At 39.8% G+C, this 20,087-nt stretch overlaps 1 protein-coding gene across 13 annotated transcripts in view; it reads right to left on the reverse strand.

The window, feature by feature from the left end:
- MICAL2 (microtubule associated monooxygenase, calponin and LIM domain containing 2) overlaps positions 1–6,325 on the reverse strand; it is a 119,240-nt gene extending 112,915 nt beyond the window's left edge. For 3 of the 13 annotated variants that reach the window (XR_008209027.1, XM_052693268.1, XM_052693267.1), the window contains exon 1: positions 6,019–6,155. The gene's annotated coding sequence lies outside the window, so the exon portion shown is untranslated. Of the gene's footprint in view, positions 1–5,934; positions 6,159–6,201 lie in introns of those variants that run through there. The other 10 variants (XM_052693265.1, XM_052693264.1, XM_052693258.1 and 7 more) reach the window with 6 other exon arrangements.
- Positions 6,326–20,087: the final 13,762 nt, after the last annotated feature.

Genomic DNA, 20,087 nt, shown 5'->3' on the forward strand with positions numbered 1-20,087 from the left:
ACGAGCAACAGATTTAAGCCAATCCCCGCTTCAACACACTTTTACAAGGAAGCCCATCAGAAACTGAGTAATATCCGTTTTATGCACTGAAAAACGTATGCTATTCATTTCCAGGAAATAAAGTCAACCACCCTAATCCTTCTCGTCTCTCTTATATACCCCCACTGCAACAACAGAAAGACGTTTCTTTTGTCTTAACAGGTTTGCTGTGAGCTCTTACTGAGTCCCAAATACAAGCCTTATTCCTCCTAATGCATTTGCTAGGACACCTAATGTTGACTTGGGGCAAGGGCAGTGTTTCAGAGAGCAATTACGACAAGAGGTATTTGGTTACATACACTGACTTTGGTTCTGAGTATGCACAAATAGCTCATGTTTATGGAGCTTGTTTCAAGCCTTAAATGTGCACATTTCTGATATTCATTCAACCACATTCATGCTCTGAATACACATACCATACAGAGGAGTGTCAGCTGTTATTTAAGACTCCACAGATAGAAAGAGAAGGAGCGTAGGTTTTGCATTCATCTTACAAAGTATAACCATGACATCTGACAAATATCTCCAGACTTCAGTATTCTGCTGTTTCTACAGCTGTGCAATTATCTAAGCAATTTTCTGAAGTTATAGCAATACAGCACAGATGACAATCATAGGTATTCACAGCTCTCAGTGTAAAGGGAAAACCAAATACTGGGCTGAAGACTTTGAATTTGAATCTCAGAGAGAACTGAATCATATGAATCATGCAAACCAAAACATCACCCTCCATCAGCAGCTCCTTTAGCCAAGCTAGGAGGGAAACAAGGCCTGGAGAAGTAAGTTCTCTTCTAGGGATGGTCCCTCCTTTAAAACCTCTAACAGGTGAAACTCAGAGGATTCAAGTGTACAGGTATATACTATGCTGGACTGACAGATGAGGTGAAGTGACATGAACAAATATATTGTTAAACATATTAGCACATGCCATGAAGCCAAGTCCAAGCACTTCCTGAAGAACAAACCCTGAATCTTCTACTAATCAGTTCAGACTACAACTTAAAATTATTCCCCAGCTCAGTACAGAGTGACACAGCATGAAGAAAATTCATAATGAAAAGCTTGATGATAATGAATGCATACAACAGATGACTCTTTACAGAAGAAAGCTGATCTCATAAGAAAGCAGAAAACAAAAACTACTTACTATTTTTAAACTCCAGTAAAAGTAATGTTTAATGAGAGGGTTTTCTCAGATAGAAAAAGCGTCAGCTGAGAACTCTGCACTGCATCTTGAACTCCTCCCTTGCTTTTAGCAGCTGTCTTCAGAGACTGTGCTTGTTTCTCTAAATCCACTCGTGTGCACAGGTGCAGAGGCCTAGGGCACTGCACATCCCTAACGACTCTAGCAGATGGGACTCACCTCAGCCAATAGCACAGATTATAGTTACTGGACACACACTCAGCCAATTAAATGCAAATAAGAATTACATTATGTGCCAAACCCAAGTCTTCTCAGAGACATGGGAGAAAGAGGCATCTCCTGCTTCTGCTTTGCTTTTTATTAATTTGTTGCTGGACATCTTCATGTTTGATTTGCAGACAATAGACCGGGAAAACACGTCAAAGATTTAAGAGCCTTTGGAGTTGACTATTCAGATAATATTCAGGACAGCAAAATACCTTATCTAAACTAAATAGCATTTTGGTGTACTCAGTTTTTCAAAAGACATGCTATTAAAACAGAGTCTTCCCTCGTGCAAATTTTATGGGTGCAAGACTGAATTACCGTAAGACTATTTAAAGTTAGCTGAAAACATACCCACATATTCCCAACAAAAAAAATTCAGATGGCTTTGGAAATTCTATTTTTATCCTTGACTACGTCAGTTACACAGAAAGATAAACTCTAACACCTCCTTAGGCATTACTGCAGTCTTCATGGGCAATAATCTGTAAGCTTAAAAGGTCTGAGAAGGGTTTATTGTGGACTAAAGGATCCAAAGAACCTACTATTTAAGAAGCCAAAAATCCATAACATGCATTTACAGTCATTTTAAAATCTAAACCGGTAGCATCCACTTGGCTGAACGTAGCAAGTAAAGAAACCACTGGCTTTGTTTGTCCACACCAATGCAGATACCAGAGACAAGAACAAAGTGTTAAATCTAGTTGACACATTCCCAACACACAATTTGATAAACCATCTGCCTAAAGAGTCCCAAGCAGCAAGTCTTTGGCCACCAATTAACAAAATGTAGCAAGGTGCCCACAAAGAGCCAGGCAGGTGAGGCCTGAAGCCATGGGCTGTCTTCAGAATTGTTCCCCCCTCAGAAGGTCTTACATCACAGCTCTAAGATGGAAAGAGCAACAGGAAACAAACACAAGTACAGGAAACTCTGAACTTAACTGGAGTTTCATCCAGCAACTTTTTTGAAGTTACATTTCTTATTTAAATCTGAGTTACTGGGAACTGAGATTAACACAACTAGAAACTGAGGAGATAAGCAAGGACAATAGCATCTATCAGAATTTGTGCTGTGGTAGCATCTGCCTCTCCTGAGAAGGACCTGTGCTTCTTCACCATGCCCCTCATCACATGTGTTAGATTGCCCCCAAACATTTGGAGGGGAAAAGAAAAAAGCTTCCCAAATAAAACCAAAACTCACTGAGCAGTCATCTGGAGCAGGAAATCAGCCTGATAGCATACATTTCTCAGACTTAAGCCTAAGTCAGTTTTTCTCCTTTCATGGACCTAAGAGTATAAACATGACTAAAGATCATTTTGGGGAAGTTTTCACTTGCAAGTATGCATAGATGAAAGAGTTATTCTTAGTCATCTTCTCCATGTCAAAAATAAACCCAGCCATTTCCAGAATGTGTCACAATACAATATTAACTGTGTATCTGCAGTCACTGAATCAGTGGACACTTAATGGCCTTAATTTAGAATATCTCTATTTTCTGGAAACAGTCTAGCCTCTGGTGCTGGAATACCCTGAACTACTAATACCACTTCTGAAGGAGTCAATCTGTCAGCATAAACACCTCTAAAACCAGTCCTGGTGACAAGCAAGCCAAACAGCATGCCTTCCCCCCCCCCCCCCTCCTTGGCAGCCTGGCTGCCAGACACAGAGCAGAGGCTGCATTTTCCAAATTTATGGCAAGTACACAAGGACTCTTCAAACAAAAAGAACTTGAAAAGGTATAGCAAAACAATTTGCTCTTATACAAAGTGCACACTGTAAGTGTATATTTTACAAGTACCTATGTATTATACATATACAAGCACGCCAGGCTGCCTGTACAGACACACAAAGCCATCCTCAGCCATCCTGTAACTCGCTGACGATGGACACAACACGAGAGCAAGCTGAAATAACAGAAGCGCCACATAGGAAGGCAGACCTCAATTTCAGTCACCTGACATCAACTTCATTTCAAGGGAATCAAAACACACCATGCTCCTAAGAAGTATGGTCTCTTCCAGTAGAAAGCCAGATTTCCTGCTGACACCAGGAGAATCCAACCCGGCTGAAGAACAGACACACGTTACCAAGGTCTCACAACAAATGTTACAGACACGTGGAAGAGTCCCAGTGGGAAATACATAGCATTTGAAAGTTTTCCCTTGAGTTTTCAAGATACTAATTATAAAATACCAGAGCAGTGAGACAGCTGGAGCAGATACAAGGTACGCGTTAAAAGAGGTGAAAGAGTTGCTAGCTGCTTTCTCAGCGAACGTGCTACACCTCTCATTTATGGCTTCCTGCACCCAAAAAGAAGGGCTCTCATCTCCACACTTCTCATGAGACAAGGTCAACATAAAATTTTAATTCCAAATACATAATACCTAAAATTTAATTAAAAATACCACCACAATATCAGACATTTCATACTGCTCTACATCTTCAGGTTAACAATAAGGCAACAAAGAACGGAAATGCAAAATTAAGAACTGAGTATTTCTTTTTCTTTCATCCTTTTTTTTTAAACATTTACAAAGCCACTGATGGATTTGCCCACATTTACAGACAAGGCAGGAAAAGTCAGGCCGCTTGCTGCAGACCACAGGGGAAGAAGAATTTGAATGTGGCATCCTTCAGTTTTCTGTTGGAACTTCATGCCTTCACTATGCATTATAAGCTGCACTTCCAGTTCCTTCTTCAAGTCATATGAAGAAAACAGCAGTTGCCAACATCAAGCAGCATTTTAAAAGCCTTCCCTATTAGGTATTAATTCAATATGTTTACTTAACATGAAGGGGTATTAACCCCTTAACGTGTTTTGCTGAAAGGCAAAATAGAAGGAAACACACAAGTGAACGTGCTGATACCTGGCAAATCAGCCCAGTCACAGAACAGCCTCTCAGCACACAGCCTTGCAGGAATCAAGATTCTGAGAAAGGACTGAAAATTTCTAAATCCAAGGCTTGAGCTGAAAAAACACCATTACACCAGTGCTACAAGTAGGTGTGCCCACCTCACAGCAGCTGATTTAAAGAATCCTGATGTCCCCCAGCAATTGTTGCTGGTGATCCCAGCACTGCACTGCTGCCACTGCAGACTGCTATCTGCCCCCAGGGGGAGGCAGCAGTGATAAGGAGGAGGTGGGGTGAGATTCAAGTCAGGAGAGCAAAGCTGCTAATTACTGCTCTGGGCAGCAAGTAAGAAGATACAAGGTACAAAGATAAAAACAGGGCTTGTTTTAAAGACAACTTCTTTCAAGCAGAGAATGGTAAAATTATTGTTCGTGTTTCCAGTTGATAAATAAGTGAAACATGACAAAAAGCAAGACTGAACATAAGACTTAGTCTGAGTAAGACTTGAATCAACCACGTGTTGAGCGTTAAGTGAGTCAGTGTAATTTTAATTCTCAAAACGTTTACTGACCTTATAATAGGCAGAAAAAAAAAAAAGAGCTTCCATATGATCTGTCCTCCAGAAAGAATAAAACCTGTAGTATTCAGTGAAAAAAAACAAGTATTTCAAAGTCATCAGACATGGGCAAACACGTATTTGAAGTGCTCATGTATATGATAAGAGACATGAATGCCAGTTGGTCATTGGATAATCTGTTTTCCACCCATGTAATATATTTAGCAACCAATATAGAATGGCGAAATGAAGGAAGCAAGATGCCCTCTTTTCTCCCTGATGAAGTACTTCATGAACATCAATTACATGTTAATATCCCTGGGAGGCAAGTGTGACAAGTCTTATTAAGCCGTTTTAAAGATTAGGACACTGAGTCACAGTGCCAGATTAAGAACTTCCTCAAAACCAACAGCAGAGTCAGAGGGGAGGGGGGGGGGGGAGGGGGGCAGCTGCACCCCAGTGCGGCCTGGGCAGCATAAAGCCACACTGCTACTCTGCCTTGTTACAAGAGTTGGAGTCTCTGAGGTGCACATACACACACACACACACACACATAAAAGCAAGAAAGGAAAAAAAAAAAAAAAAAAACCACAAAAAAAACCCACCCACACTCATATGCAGTTTCCTGGTTATGCCAGCATGCCTCAATTCTGACCTGCAGGGACCATCTTTAGATGCAAGAATGCAGTTTGGATTCCACGCTCAGATCGCGTTTTGGCTGAAAGCACCAAAAAGGTTGCCAATTGTAAACGGTTTTTCAAGTCAGCAGAGCCCTTCAGATCCTTCCCGATAAGCTAGTTAGGAGGGAACTGAAAACTTTTTGATACTGGATCAACCATATATGCCTGGGGCAAGCAAACCAGCAACCAGGAGTCCTCAAGCCAACTTACGGCCAGCTACGTGAATTCAAATCACACGCTGAATTTACACATCCAAAATGAAGCAAGGAACATAAGATAATTACTATTGTAGATTAAGGCATACTTCAAAGCACAGACGAAGACCCAGCAGATGCCATGTTCAATTAAACCAGAAGGTGCGCAGGGAGGGGTGTTGTTACGCTCATTAGTACACTCACCAGGACACGTCCAAACTAATAGCCCACTTCAGCGCCGCAACACGTTCGGAAAGCGTTTTCCTGCCTTAATCGCGGCATACTTACGAAGACACCACCAGTTTTCCTTCTTCTGCGTCTCCCTCCGACCGAGCGCGAGAGCCCCAGAGCTGCCCCGCCTGGCACCGCGCTCAGCCGCCCAACCAGCAGCCGACCGGCACCCTCCCGCACCCTGGCACTGCACGGTCCCAGGAGCTGCCAACGCCACCCGACAACCCAGCCCCTCCGCACCTGCTCCGCCCGCAGCGTGACCCTACCGCCGGTAGAGACGCCGCTCTGCACGCTGCCCGCCGCGCGGCACGGCTCGTCCCGGCTCTGCTGAGGCCGGGGCGGGGCCGGGGCGGGCGGAGGCGGGCCGGTAGCCCCAACCCCGTGCGAACCGCGCCGGGCGCCCCGCGCCTCCAGCAAGGTGCACGGACCCGCCGTGCGCAGCGGGAGCTTTGGCCGCGCCCCCTCGCGGCTCCGTGGGCCTGGGCCGCTCGGGCGCCCACCTGCGGGCTCGGGTCGGGATCCGCGTTCAGCTCGAGGGGTCTTTCCTCCTTTCCTCCTTTCCTCCTTCCCGCACCACGTGCGGACCGTCGTGAAGGCGGCACCTGTGAACTGGGGAAGTGGGAGGCCGTCGCTGCGTCCCGTGGATCGTGAAATGGGGAACTCAGAAATTACTTTCCTTTGTTTAGATTCGGTATTTGAGGAAGCTGAAGGCTTGTCATATATCAGAAAGATTTAACCTACGAGTACATGGAAAACTACTAGAAACAAAGGTCAGAATAGAGCTAATGCTACTTGTGCTACACTTGCTTGACTTTGATCAACACAACCATCTTGCTAATGTGGAAGTGAGGTTTCACAAAAAAGAAAGAATCCAGAAACGAGTAGGAGTCACTTCACGTGCTGCAGCAAGAAGGGGAAATGCTCTGCAGGCAAAGCACGTATCTGAACATTTAATAAAAAACCTCAGCGGACCATACAGTTCCTTGTAGGTAACTGACAGCACCCATAAATGCTTTGACATGTTCCTCACAGCCACCTACCCTGAGCGACTTGGGAGGTGCCTGCAGGAGCAGGACACTTGGCTCTGACGGTAGGAGCTGCCTGACCTATTTCACATTTGCTTGCCCTGAGCCTGGGAGAACATAGGGAGAAAACAGTATGAGGAGCAGTGGCCCTGCTCATCCACACACAGCCTGGTGACCTGCAGTCTGTAAGGAGCTGAGCATTTAGCCAACCCTGTGAAATCATTTGTCAGCATCAGGGTACTTTGCACAACAAAACTTCTCTCATTTGGGTTGAAATTTGTCTTCTAGCTTCGTGAGTCTTGCTTGGCTGAACTTAGCTTTTATTCGGTCATTAACTTTTGAGTTGCAGTATGTTTATCTGGCTTATTTAACTTTGGGAGAGTATGTGTACTTTTTTCCTTAAAGTGATAAAAGTAAAGCAACAACAACAAAAGAGAAGGTACATCTCATCATCCCGTTATCAGAAAGAGTGCAGATCTTCAGCAGCCTTGAGGAAAACAAGAACAAACAGTGAGAAAACTCTCTTGGCAAACTTTCAGAAAAGGTAATCTGTAGTTAGCAGAGAGTGGGTGTGTAGTAAAGAAATGGTATCAGCCTGACTGAAAGCATTCCTAGCTTCAGTCCAGCATTGAGAGCCACGTGGAAGAAAGTTTCCTCCACAGAGAACCCAGAAAATACAAAGTCAAACTTAATTTAACCCCTCCTGGAAAATATTCTACAACTTCCTTCTTTAGGAAGGATGCTTACAGCACTGACCTCCTGTGTATCTCTTCACCTTTAACAGGTCTCCTCTTCCCTCCACTCACGTCAGAAGATTCTCAGCATAAAGTAACCATCTCCTGCCAAATGCCTCCAGGATGTGTCAGCACACCCTGAAGAATGGAGGCATGTAGGGGGCTGCCTGCACCAGGGACTTGCTATTCTAATGACCACGCTCTGCGTGTCTGCTGTTTAAATACTTGGCCTTTGAAAATGGCCAGAAGATGAACATATGCTTCATGCTTACTGATTTTAATTCTAATCATAAACATCTTTTTATGTTTCATGAGATATTACTTAATTGGACTTAAGAAATTTTTTATTCACAGTCTCACCCACCTCTTTCCAAAGGAAAACATAGCTTAGATACAGTCTAATCTCACTGACTAAAGCTTAGTTTAGTAAATACTAATCAAGAGCTACAAATCTGCCATTACATGTGTTTCTGTTGACTACTGTAGTCCAACCTCACTTAAATGAAGTGCAGGACATACAACCATTAAGGGTTTCCTTCCCTAGGTGCTCCAGGGCCTCCCCTTCCAGCCAAACCAAGTTCCAAACCCAGTATTTTTAACAGCACAGCTGCTTTGTACATTTTTTTTTGTTCACTCTTGGCTGTTCACCCCCTTTTAAAGGATAGGAGTAAGAATAGTCTTTATGAAAAACAATCCAGCCTTATCAACTCATAAAGCTATGCCTGCTAACTGCTGTGGGATGTTCATCCCCTCACTGTGGCTTATTATATAAAGCACTCTCCTTCCTGACATGTGCAAGCCTATCTATTCAAATTCTTGTAAATATAATACTATCTACATATCCAACACAATAAAAGTCCTTCTTGTGGTATTTAAATGTTCTGTCTGATCTTTTCTAATTAATTATGGATTTCTTCAAAGTTAACTCTTACTTTTTTAAACAAAAGAGATGCTCTGGTCGTTAGTGTTGCAGCCCATGTCTCGGGAGACTGTGCTCAATTCATTTCCCCACCACTCACCCCCTTTATGCCTTTGAGCAAGTCCAGCATGTACATTGAGTATATTGGTTTGTGGTCTATAGAGTAAGGTAATAAGACTACTTCATGAAGGCTCATGAGGGTGAAATGCTTGTATGAAGTTAAAAACCTTGACACTTTATTACATCCCATAATAGGGCACTATTGGTAGTGTAAATGGTTTCCTGCTCATAGTTTGAAGTTTGTCATCATATTCATCTCTGGTGAGAATCAGTAGTTACATACAAATTTTCACGTCTTCTCTTTCAGTAATACTGTGGAGTTTTGTTTTTGTTTTTAAATGAACACATGAAGCCATTAGAGTGGTTCTCTTAAAGGAATTTTGCTTTACAGATGATGGGAAGCAGATCTAAGGAAAGGAAACTAATTTCTTTATGTGGGAGCATGATTTTCCAGGAGCGTGGAATAGCTGGATTTTCTTACCACATGTGCAGGAAATAGCCCTTCCTACCCGAGCCTGAATGTGTCAGATAATGCCCTTAATGAAATGACTCCAGTGTGAGACGCCTTATAAGCAGCATCTCTGCTCAAGTTTCTAAACACATTAGCAGATTAATACTTGTCTATTGAGGCAGAGTTTAAAAACTGTTCACTGGTAAGCAGTGAATATTTAAACTGTTCCACAGGATCCTTGCTACTTAATTAAAAACAACAACAACAACAACACCCCAACAAAACCAGAAACAAAAGCACAACAGAGAGAAGTACCAATAGAACACACCTAACTAATTTTCTAGCCTTCTTCCCACAGTCAACAGCAAGTTCATGAACTAGGGAAGATGAGAGATGAGTCTTTTATCCTCCAACACCATCCCTGGTGTTGTGTTTGTTAGGTTGGTTGGGTTTGTTTTTGTTTCCATACGTGAATGTTTTCTCTGATATTTTCATAGAAAGGAAACAAAGTTTGTCTGATACACTTTACAGATACAAATCTAGGAAATTTCACTTTTTGAATAACATCTCTTTGCTGATTAAATCTCCCTGAAGCTAGAATGGATTTTACTGACGCAGAATTATTAATCATACAAAATCTGAGCACAGAATAACCTCTTGCTTCTCATATAATTCTGAATTAACTGATTCTTAGACACTTTGGTAACTGCAATCTGTCTGCAACTAGCCAGCACAAGCCTCTTCAAAATATTCAGCTCATGAATCTAGAAGTTTTTTATCTGAAAGCAGAAGAATGAGCCTAGCGCTCTCTAAGATAGCTCTGATTTTCATAAGGAATAGAGTTATCATAGAACCCCACACTTTTCCTTCATCTGCACTTCCATGTCAGACACCATCTTGTGAGAGTGCCCTTCTGCTGCCATCTGCCACAGCACCAACACGTAATGGAGTGCTGGTGAGGGAGTTCACCTCTACTGCTGTGCCACCAACATCTGCCTTTGACGCTGTGGGCTAATGTAATAAAAGGAGGCATCACTTTCAGAGCAGCCATCATATAAACAGTTGCATTTTTTTCCTTTTTCTGTCCTTTTAAAATATTTAGTCATCCAAAGGGAAGGGGTATATTTGGATGCTTTCCCTCAGGAATATGATATTTATTTTATTTTATTTTATTTATTTGATTTTATTAATGCCAAATCATCTATACTCTAAAGGCTTTAGTCTGCAGATATTTTATATTTTTATTTCTGACATTTGAGTTTCTGGGCTCAAATGCAGTTTTGATTCTGCTGTGTTTCACAGAAATCACTACTCTGAGAAATGCATATGAAAGAATATAAAAGGCATAGATGTATTTATCCTCCCGTTGAACATCTCACTGATGTAACAGAAATTAGAGAGGAAAGGATCAAGTAATTAAACATGGTTTTGTGTGGATTCCAGTATGCTTTGGACCAGACCACATTTTCCTAGCTAGTCCTCGCAGCTGTGCTGCCTCCAGTTCTGCTGACAAATGAATCTCTCTAAAACTAACCAACCAAGCTCAACAAAGCTGATAAGATTTCCTTCCTGCACTGCTGTGCTAACACCTTTCCTGAAATATATTCTCAGTTCAGTCATACTCAATTTCAGATTAAGACTCTGCAGTGCAAAATGAAACTTAAATGTTAATTAGAATGATAAAGAAATTTAAGTTAATACACAGTCTTCCAAGCCAAATGATTGCAGGCTGTGTACAGATGGTAAATAAACTCTGCTTTGCTGGTGTGCTAAAACATCTGCATGAGCTGGTAACCATCAGCTACTTAGAAGATGTCACACTGCTAAGTAGCCAGCTGGTTTGCTTTAGAGTATATCAGGAGGAAAATAAACATGCATGTGATAAAAGATTTAGGGGGAATTGAAAAAAAAACAAAACACAGTAAGAAATAGCAAACAAACAAACAAATTAAAATCCCCAAAACCATAGAAGAAGTGAGTGCTTGTCATGCACTCACATGAAAATAACTCCTAGAATGTGACTGTCTGTCAGTGAAAAACATGAAGCTCTGTGAAGATACACTTATCAATTCTGATTGTCATCAGCAAGTACCTGACATTATTCCTTGTCTGTGGGAAACCTTCTGTCAGAGACAGAGATCGCTTTCCGGATGCTTTGATGTTAGCGTATTAAATCTTAGCAGAGACTTTATTTAATTAAATGTTATTTATGCTTTGTGGGTGTTTCTGAACAAAGTCTTCACTGACTGTCATTAGTGGAAGAAAGATAAGAAAGAGTGTGAGCCAGTGAAGACCATGGTGTTTAGCCTGAGTGCACAGATAGTCATACTGGTGGTAACTTTGGAAAGTCATTGTTTCTCAGAATGCTCAGGCAGACTTTCCTAGCTCAAGGATGGAACTACAGTACTTCTAACTGCCATGCTCCTGGTTTCAGGCAGGTTCTCTCATTCTTCATTTTTGAATTAAACATATCTAGTTAGTCCATGCTACTGTGTTTCATTAATGAGTCCATTCTCTTGAGCATACCCATGCTAGAAGTTGAATGGTAAATTCCCCTTTTCTCATTCTCAGGGAGGAAGCTACCATCTTTGGCAATTCCAGAGTTTGCTTCAGGAGTTTCTAGTGACTGATCATTTGCTCTGCAGCGTTACGCTGTGTTGGAGAAGAGATGGCCCCATTTCTTGTGCTTAGCCAGAGAGGAATGGCCAGCAGGAAGATCAATTCTTTTTTTAAAATTATCTTATGCAAATGTTTCTTACTTGCTCTATGGAGATAATAGAAAACAATCAGCAACTGTTGGGTGTCTGTTTTGTCTGTTGTACATTATTATCCATCCTGACAGCATAAAATAACTCAATTATATGTATCCAGCTCCCACTTTGTTTGAAAAATAAAGTTGCTAAGAAACAAGAGTTATGCACCATTAATGCCCTTTACCAGCAGCATTTTTACAAAAGCCTTACTTAGCCATGATACACTTGGAGGCTCTTTCAGGGCAACCTGAGAGCATATGTGTAGTCTGGGCAAAGAATTCATTGTGAATTTCATTGATATGTCTTAATTAGGACTCTTGCCAATGTATAATTACAACTTGCTTAGTTCCTTGCCATATTCTGGATTTTCTAGGAAATGTCAATTAAAGTCACTGTCATTTTTGCTCTCGTATTTGCTGGTGGGTTTTTTTTTTTTTTTTTCAGAATAATATGGATAGGGAAAGAGTAAGAGGGGAATAACCAAAGATCTATAGGTTCTACTGTGCATATTATGGTTACATATAGTTTAGCAAAAATAGTATTGATACATCTAAAATTTTTCTTCATCTGTAGGTTTTCGTTCCAATCCGATGTATTTGTTTTACAAACATCCCTATTTGTACACTTTGTTCAGAAATAGTAAGTTGTCACGGTTCAAATTTATGCTCAATGAAAAATGCTTACTGATATTTTTTTGCTACTGTGCTTATTGACAAAAAAAGAAAATTCCATTCAGTGTCCTACCTGGTGCTAGAGTCAATCCCATATTCATTTAAACCAATAACCAGCTTTTCTTCTGTCCTCAATCAGCTGTAAGAGCAAGAAAAAGACAGAGACCTCTGTTAAAAACAAGGATTCCACAGTTCTCACCGGAGGCCAAATTGCAGCATAGCAACACAATTGTTAAAGCAGATATTCATGGCATTCATAGAGCACCCCCAGTGCAAACACAAAAAAGATGCTTCCTTAAATCCAGTGTTTTAAAGTTGTAAGTTGCATGTCTCTACCTCTATAGCTTATAGCTCCATAGTTTATATCCACCTCAGTTATCCTTCAAAGATCGGAATTCTTGTATTTCTGGGTAAAAATTAAATCAGTGCTCCCAAACTGCTGCTCAGGAATATGTTCTTGAAAGTTTAATTGCTTTTTAACTTCCTAGTGCAACTTCAGTTTTTCTACTTTGTATTCAGCCACGCAGCACTGATGGTTTCTCTTTCTTATCTGATCACAGAAAAAATGTGGCTTATTCCTGTTTCCACTCTTTCATCCCTGGTTTCTTAAATGAAGCCTAGAGCCATTTACCTTATGTGATAATTAGATTGTTCAAGCTTAGTCAACTTCAGTTCTCTCAGTTAAACTGGTCCCTTTCCAGCACTGACAGTTTTCCACAAATGTATCGGGCAGAGTTTGGTCTTATTGTCTCTGCTGTCAAGAGAAACTCACTCTCTGACAAAGCACTGACATTCAGGAGCAAGAGCCATGTGCTACCAAAAGCCCCTACTATTGCTTCCCCCAGGATATCAGGCTCTGCAATGCCGTGCTTCCTAGCACCACTTTGATGATGGCTTACAACTTGATAGAGAGGTGTCACCTCATGAAATGCCACCAGCAACCAAAGTAACACTGGAAGGCTTGCTGGACAGCCTTCTTTAAGTTGCTCAGTTTTTCTTAGCTCATGTGATCTCACTGGATCACAGCAAATTATTGCTCTTGACAACCTGTAAAATATCATTATGAACTCCATAATTTGGTATTTAAACATGTCACATTAGCAACCTTAAACATTCAAGTGTATGTCAAAGAGAGACCTTTTTGCAGTTGCATCATCTGTCAATAGCTGTCTAGTCTCTGTGCCAGGATTAAAAAAAATAATAATTGTTTAATTAAAAAAAAAAAAAAAAGGATCTGCACATCTGCAAATTTCTCAACAGAGTAGTTGGCATCTTTCCACCTTTCCTGCTTGTGCATACCCAGAGCAGATTTCAACTGGTGAGGGAGGAGCTTGAATGAACAGAGAGAGCAAAACCCACTCTGAACTCAGGAATGGTAAGAGCAGCACTTGGGAGGCTGGGGGGAACAAAGCCTGGGCACAAGTGCATTTTCGTAACAGCTGAAATGAAAACATTTAGCAACTGCCACATTCCCTGAGGAAATCCCATTGAGCAGAAATCTAGTCTGTCAGCCTGTTGTGTGATCATTCCACCTTGTTCACAGGACTGGCGTTTCTTTCAAATGCCCTTTAACAGGTTATTTAAAATTCATGCACGAGGGTGATCCATGAAACCCAGCACAACTGAAGAGTCTTCCCCACTCAACCTTTCTGATGTAAACACATTTCTTTCTCCTTGTGAAGGGCTGTATCACATTCTTGCAAGTTCTTAATGTGCAGCAATTATACAGCTGCTTAAAGAGAGGCATCCAGCATCACAACATACTGTTAAACAAAGTATAAGCTAAAAACTATAAGGTACTTTCAGTATTACAAAAAAAGCCAGTGATGTCACAAAGTTCAAATGGTTTCTCTGTTTCTGTGCCTGAGAACAGGCACAGAACTTCCTGGTGATCTAAGATCCCTGTCTAGCCTTTTACTTTCACCCACAATGATAAATATTTGCTGTCAGACAACAAACATAAGTTTAGACATACACAGATAACTCAGATTTCAGCAAAATACAGCCTCTGTTTAACAGACTGTGTCAGAGAATGGTTTTCTGCAAAACTTCACAGGTGAAACTTCTTATTACAAAAAGTTCTCAATTTCATGCAGATTTACATCTTTCAAGGATCACGTTAACTGCATGGTTGCCAACAGGAGCCCTGCCACTGCTCTTATCACTTACTTCTGGCAGTGATAGAGTAGGGACTTCTTTAGAGCACAGTAGTACCTTCAGCTAACATGTATATTTTACTCCATGCTTGCGGAGAGAAAGTTTGTATGAACTTTTTCTTCCACAATATACTCATATTTTGGAAAGCTGCCCACCCTTGCCTTCTGCTTTGCTTAAAACATTAGTCAACAAAGCATCAGCAAGCATCTTAAACTAAACTAATGTCTGCATGTCACTATTTATAAATCTGTAGGTGCTTGCCTGGAGGCAAGAGAACCCATAATATTGCTACCATTTACTTTTATTTGTATTTACCTTTTTCTTTCTTAGTAAGGATTTTCCAACAGCAATTGTTGGTTTCAGGTTTTAGTTCAGCCTGCTCTTGGTGCTGGACACAGTCACCCTAACAGCTCTGCACTGTGGCAAAGGAAGGTCAGCTGAGAACAAGGGGCTGGAGCTTCTCCCAGGGCCTGGCTGGGCTATTCCTAGCACTTCTGTGGACAAACATGCAAAATTTAGTGAAGTCAGTGGAAAAACTCCCACTGACTTCAGTTAGCTTTGGATCCAACTGTAAATTAGGAACATTTGATTTTACTTTCCTTAGTTGTCCGCAATATTATTTTTTCCTTTGTTAACAACATAGCTCCTCTTTAAACAATGACAGAACTTCTTTTTGATCAGGTTTGTCAGTGAGTTACACTGTAACATGACCAGATAGTGATCCTAACATTGCTGCTAACTGAAGAGGGAGCAAAACATGGTTTTGTGGGTAAAGTCATTGACTTCAAGGGATTTGTATAGCGTTCTGATACACTTTGTTTTCAGCATGTATTAAAATGCTATTCTGAAAGGAGGAATAAGGAGGAATTGGCTGTGTTATCTTACCTTTGCAGAAGAACAAAGCGAGTACATGTCATAGTTCTAGAAAACTATGGAAATGATACAGAAACTCATCTAACTTACTAATTTAACAAAGTATCACAGTATTAACACTGCAGCAGTATTAACCGAGGAATGTCAATATCCTGCATCCCCTTCCTTGCTTCCTCCATGTGTATGACACATGACATACGTAGTATATCACGGAAGAAAGCACAAAGGAAGCACACAGTAAATGAGGATTTTGTTGGTTTAGTAAGGATAACATTAAAGAAATGTGTATTCTTGGAATCAAAAATATAGAACCTGAAAGCAGAAGGTTGCTAGCAAGAAAGTTTATGATGAAGTTTAAGTTCCCTACACATTTGTCTGAGTAAGACAAAGATGTAAAGAAAGACTACTAAGTAATTAAACTAAAGTGCTTTTTAGTCAGGTTTTTTTTTTTTTTAAGCCAATTTCCCAATAAAAATGCTGGTCTTTTGCAAAAAGCAACATCTGTGCAATTGTGTATCAGTAGAATTTGCTTTCTGAGTAATGATCTTCCCTCCAAACATTTTCTTTTTATAAACTCTCCTAAGCATTTTGCAATACGTTTCCTGTTCAGACATACCACTTAATCACCAGAAAATGACTCAACCAATCAGACCAGGATCTTCCTGGCCTCCAAACAAGCTGAGGAATCAATACCAGTTAGGAAAATAACTAACATTCTCCAAACCTGACAGATTAGTCAAAACACTGATGCCTAGGCCATATTTTAATAGATCAGGAATACGTTAGAAGTTGTTTACCTTGTCATTAGAAGCACTTTAGCTCATTCAGCAAGAATAAAAATATTCTGCTTATTTAATAGCTCTAAAATGCCTTATGTTTATGTAATTGCTCTACCACATTATATATTTAAAGCAAAAAACAGGATTATGACCAAGATCTGTAATAGGGATAAACCCTCCTGCTTCTCTTCTTAGGTCTGGGTTGAGAATTGTTATGAAGAAGTGCTTGATTATTACTATTTTTTTACATTAAATTAAATTTTTTAAAAAAAAAAAAAAAAAAAAGAAAAGAAAAAGAAAAAGCCTGAGAAACAGAATACTGTCATTTTCAACATATTTACCAACACCTTTGTTTTTCAGCTCCAGGATGTCAGAGATTTTATTATATTTTCTATGCACAAAAATGAATACTAGTTAATGTTTGTATGTATGTCATATGTGTGAAATACGTTTCACCCAGAATATATTTCTGTAAAAAAAATTAGAAATGAATCCAAACAATAAGCAATCTCAATTCTGCATTCAAGAGCAGAAGCATTACCAAAATCATACAGTTTCATTTAAAACTTTAACGACTCCATTAGTGCCTGCACAGCATAATAGAAACAACTGCAGAATTTCTTCTGTTCTAAACTAAACTTTTACTCTGCACTAACATCATACAAGTAGAAATGCTTTGTTTTGCCAAGATGTTAAAGCACCATGTTTCTGGCATTTCAACTGAGTTTAGTGACAGCTCCGCCTACTCATGTGGGCCTAGACTGTATGCACCAACAAAACAACAAAATATTCCCAACTCTTTGGAATCTCCTGAGGGACACAATCTGCAAATAAATCTGAAATCTTTAACACCTGCCACAGAAAAAAAAAAAAAAAAAAAAAAAAAAGTATTTAATAGCATAACTAAGGCCAGTTTTTCATTATTAGGACTCCAAGACCTGTTTTGCAGATGTAGATGCTGAAGTTCAAGGAAATAACATACCCATAGTCATAATGTAAGCAAATGGCCAGGCTGAGAATGCAATTGAAATCTTTTTACACCTATTTCAATTTTTCACCTTCGTATCTTCCACCACAAGCCCATATCCACCTTGCTGCCATTATTTTCAATTGCAAATGGGGAGAACAAAGCTTGGAGGTTGCATGATTTACCCAAAATCTATAGCAGCTTCTTTTCTATTACTGTTCAGATAGTTTCCAAATCAAATGCAGGAAGGAATAATCATTCACAGTTTATGAAACCCTGGTGTATTAAGCAGAAGAATGTCTTTGATCAATAGCAAGAAAATAATCCTCATTTGGTATTTGTTTCAATTTTTAAAATTATTACTTTTTTTTTTTAATCAGATAGAACAATTATCTTTCTCTAATCCAAGTGGTTTCCTTCAAGCAAACTTTGAAACATGTTGTAAGTGACAAAGGAAGATGGTAAATAACAACACAAAGGAGGGCTATTGAAATGAAACTTACTTCATATTAACACAAGTAACTTCCTATCACAAGACTTAATGAAGGATATGCCATTTATGGATGTATGCACAGCACGGTGATATATGTGCCCATCTTGTACTGACCTGATTCCAGGCCAAAAGCGGTTGGAAAAATAAGGATGCCATATCATCTGACATATAGTGTCGTTCTGATAAATGTCCGAGGTCACATTCCACTGCTATCATCGCTGGCCTTTCATCTGCAGAAGCTGTTCTCTTGCTTTCACAGCCAACAGCACAGCAGTGACTTGAAAGCAGCTGAAAAACATGAAAGGATAACTACCATAGAAACATCAAGGAAAAGAAAATCAAAATACTAGAATGTTTCCAGCTATAAATGCTGCTTCAAACTTCTATTACAAGTTTGATTTAAAACATCTTCCATTCTACATCACTATAGACTTACTTGGGTTTTGTAGGGAAGATTAACACAAAGTGCAAGCAATGAACTAGCATTGCCAAAGCTTTGGATATCTCAGTATCTACACAATGTCATGGTTTCTCCTGTCTCTGGCATTTCAGGTTCCTTATTTATTTGCCTCGGATATCAATTGATATTATTATGTTAATAACAAAGCTTCCTGTCAACACTGCAAAATCTAGATGTGCTTTGCTAAGTCTTTGCTTTCAATCAGGAAGAAAAAAAGAAGGACCTAGGCAGATTCTTAGGTAAGATATGCCTCCCTCTTTTTTGTGAGCCAAAGTTATTTCAACTGATCAGATGTGGGACAAGGTAACTTAGACTTCTCCTGGAAATCAAAAATCTTTGTAGTTCTATGTTGTGCATATCTTTACTGGGAGAGGAGAAATGGGTCTACAATGTCATCGTAAGTTGTTCTGCTAAGCCAGAGAAAGTACATGTGACCCCTGCCCTATAGCTGCAAGAAGCTTTTCTTTACAATGTTTTAAAATAGATTTGGACAACTGCCTACGTCTGAATGCCTGAGGCTTTGCTCTGCCACAGAGAGGAAGGAAAAAAGGAAAGAAGGAAAGAACAAAAATCAATTGAGAACTTCTCACATAAACCTGGATTATATAATTTTATTGGGACATTCGCATCTCCTTTTGAGGTATTAGGAAATAAAGATTTGAAAATCCATACAAGTCAGACAAGGTATAATTAAGCAGTTTAACAATGTGCCTTTTATTTAAAAAAAAATCATTATACTCAAGCAGTTTTTAGACTAGATGGAGTGAAATGAGATGTATACAGTAGAGAAGAACAGGTAAACTTATATAAGGCAATAGCATTGCTTCAAAGGCCCCCTATTCATATAGTGTATATCCATGCACTTCAATGGAAGGAAACTTGCTATGCTTCTCCTTTCCAGCTTCACTCCTATTCTGATATGGTAAGACCAGAATGGATGTAAATTGCAAACCAGCTGGAGTCCACTTTGCTCACATCCATCCACAGATGTACAGTGAGGCTTTCCAAGGAAGTTCTTCCCTAACTTGGCTCTTAAAAAAGTCTCAATACCCATAAATGGTATTCTGTCTCCTGACCAGAAAAGACACAGCATAAGCATATTTTTGTACATGCAGCAAGTTCCAGAGACTACCATACATTTAGCTTCATCCCTCCTCTACCAACTACAATGGTACAGGATTAAATCAGTATTTGGGTGATAAGAAAAGAACTCAATTTCTTACAACAAATTATTTACTGTATATTCTTTTATGTTCTTTCAGAAAGTGCTCAGACATGACAGAAGAGTAAGACTGGACAGAAAGAAGAAATGATCTCTAAGCTCAGTTACGTAATTTGCTATAACTTTCTGCACCTATATAATCAAGACAAACATGAGAATTAAGAGAAGGCAGGAAAACAGTACAACAGTCATGTGCAACTAAATAAGCTGATTCAGGTCAAGTTAGAGAGGCTTAAGAAGAGATTGTCCTGGTAGGAGTTAGTGCTCACTCAAGTGCAGCAATAATGCATCATCTAACAGTAACACTATAGTGCAAATTAAATGGATAACCTTAAGTCATGCAAAATTGAACATAAAGGCACTCAGAAAGTATTGGCTTGTTTTAAAATCTTTCTCTGCTTTCACTGGTTCTGATAACTGCTGGGTGGCTTGTTTTGTGTGGAATTAGAAAATGACAGAAATGGAGCCATGTCTTCTACTGTTTTGACACATGGAATACACCTTTGATAGCGGATAAGTTGCTAACAACCAGTAGGAGACAGGGATTCAAAGGAAAATAAAT

Source organism: Tympanuchus pallidicinctus, unplaced genomic scaffold, assembly GCF_026119805.1.
Source record: "Tympanuchus pallidicinctus isolate F22 unplaced genomic scaffold, pur_lepc_1.0 scaffold3, whole genome shotgun sequence".
In the NCBI taxonomy this organism is placed as follows: domain Eukaryota; kingdom Metazoa; phylum Chordata; class Aves; order Galliformes; family Phasianidae; genus Tympanuchus; species Tympanuchus pallidicinctus.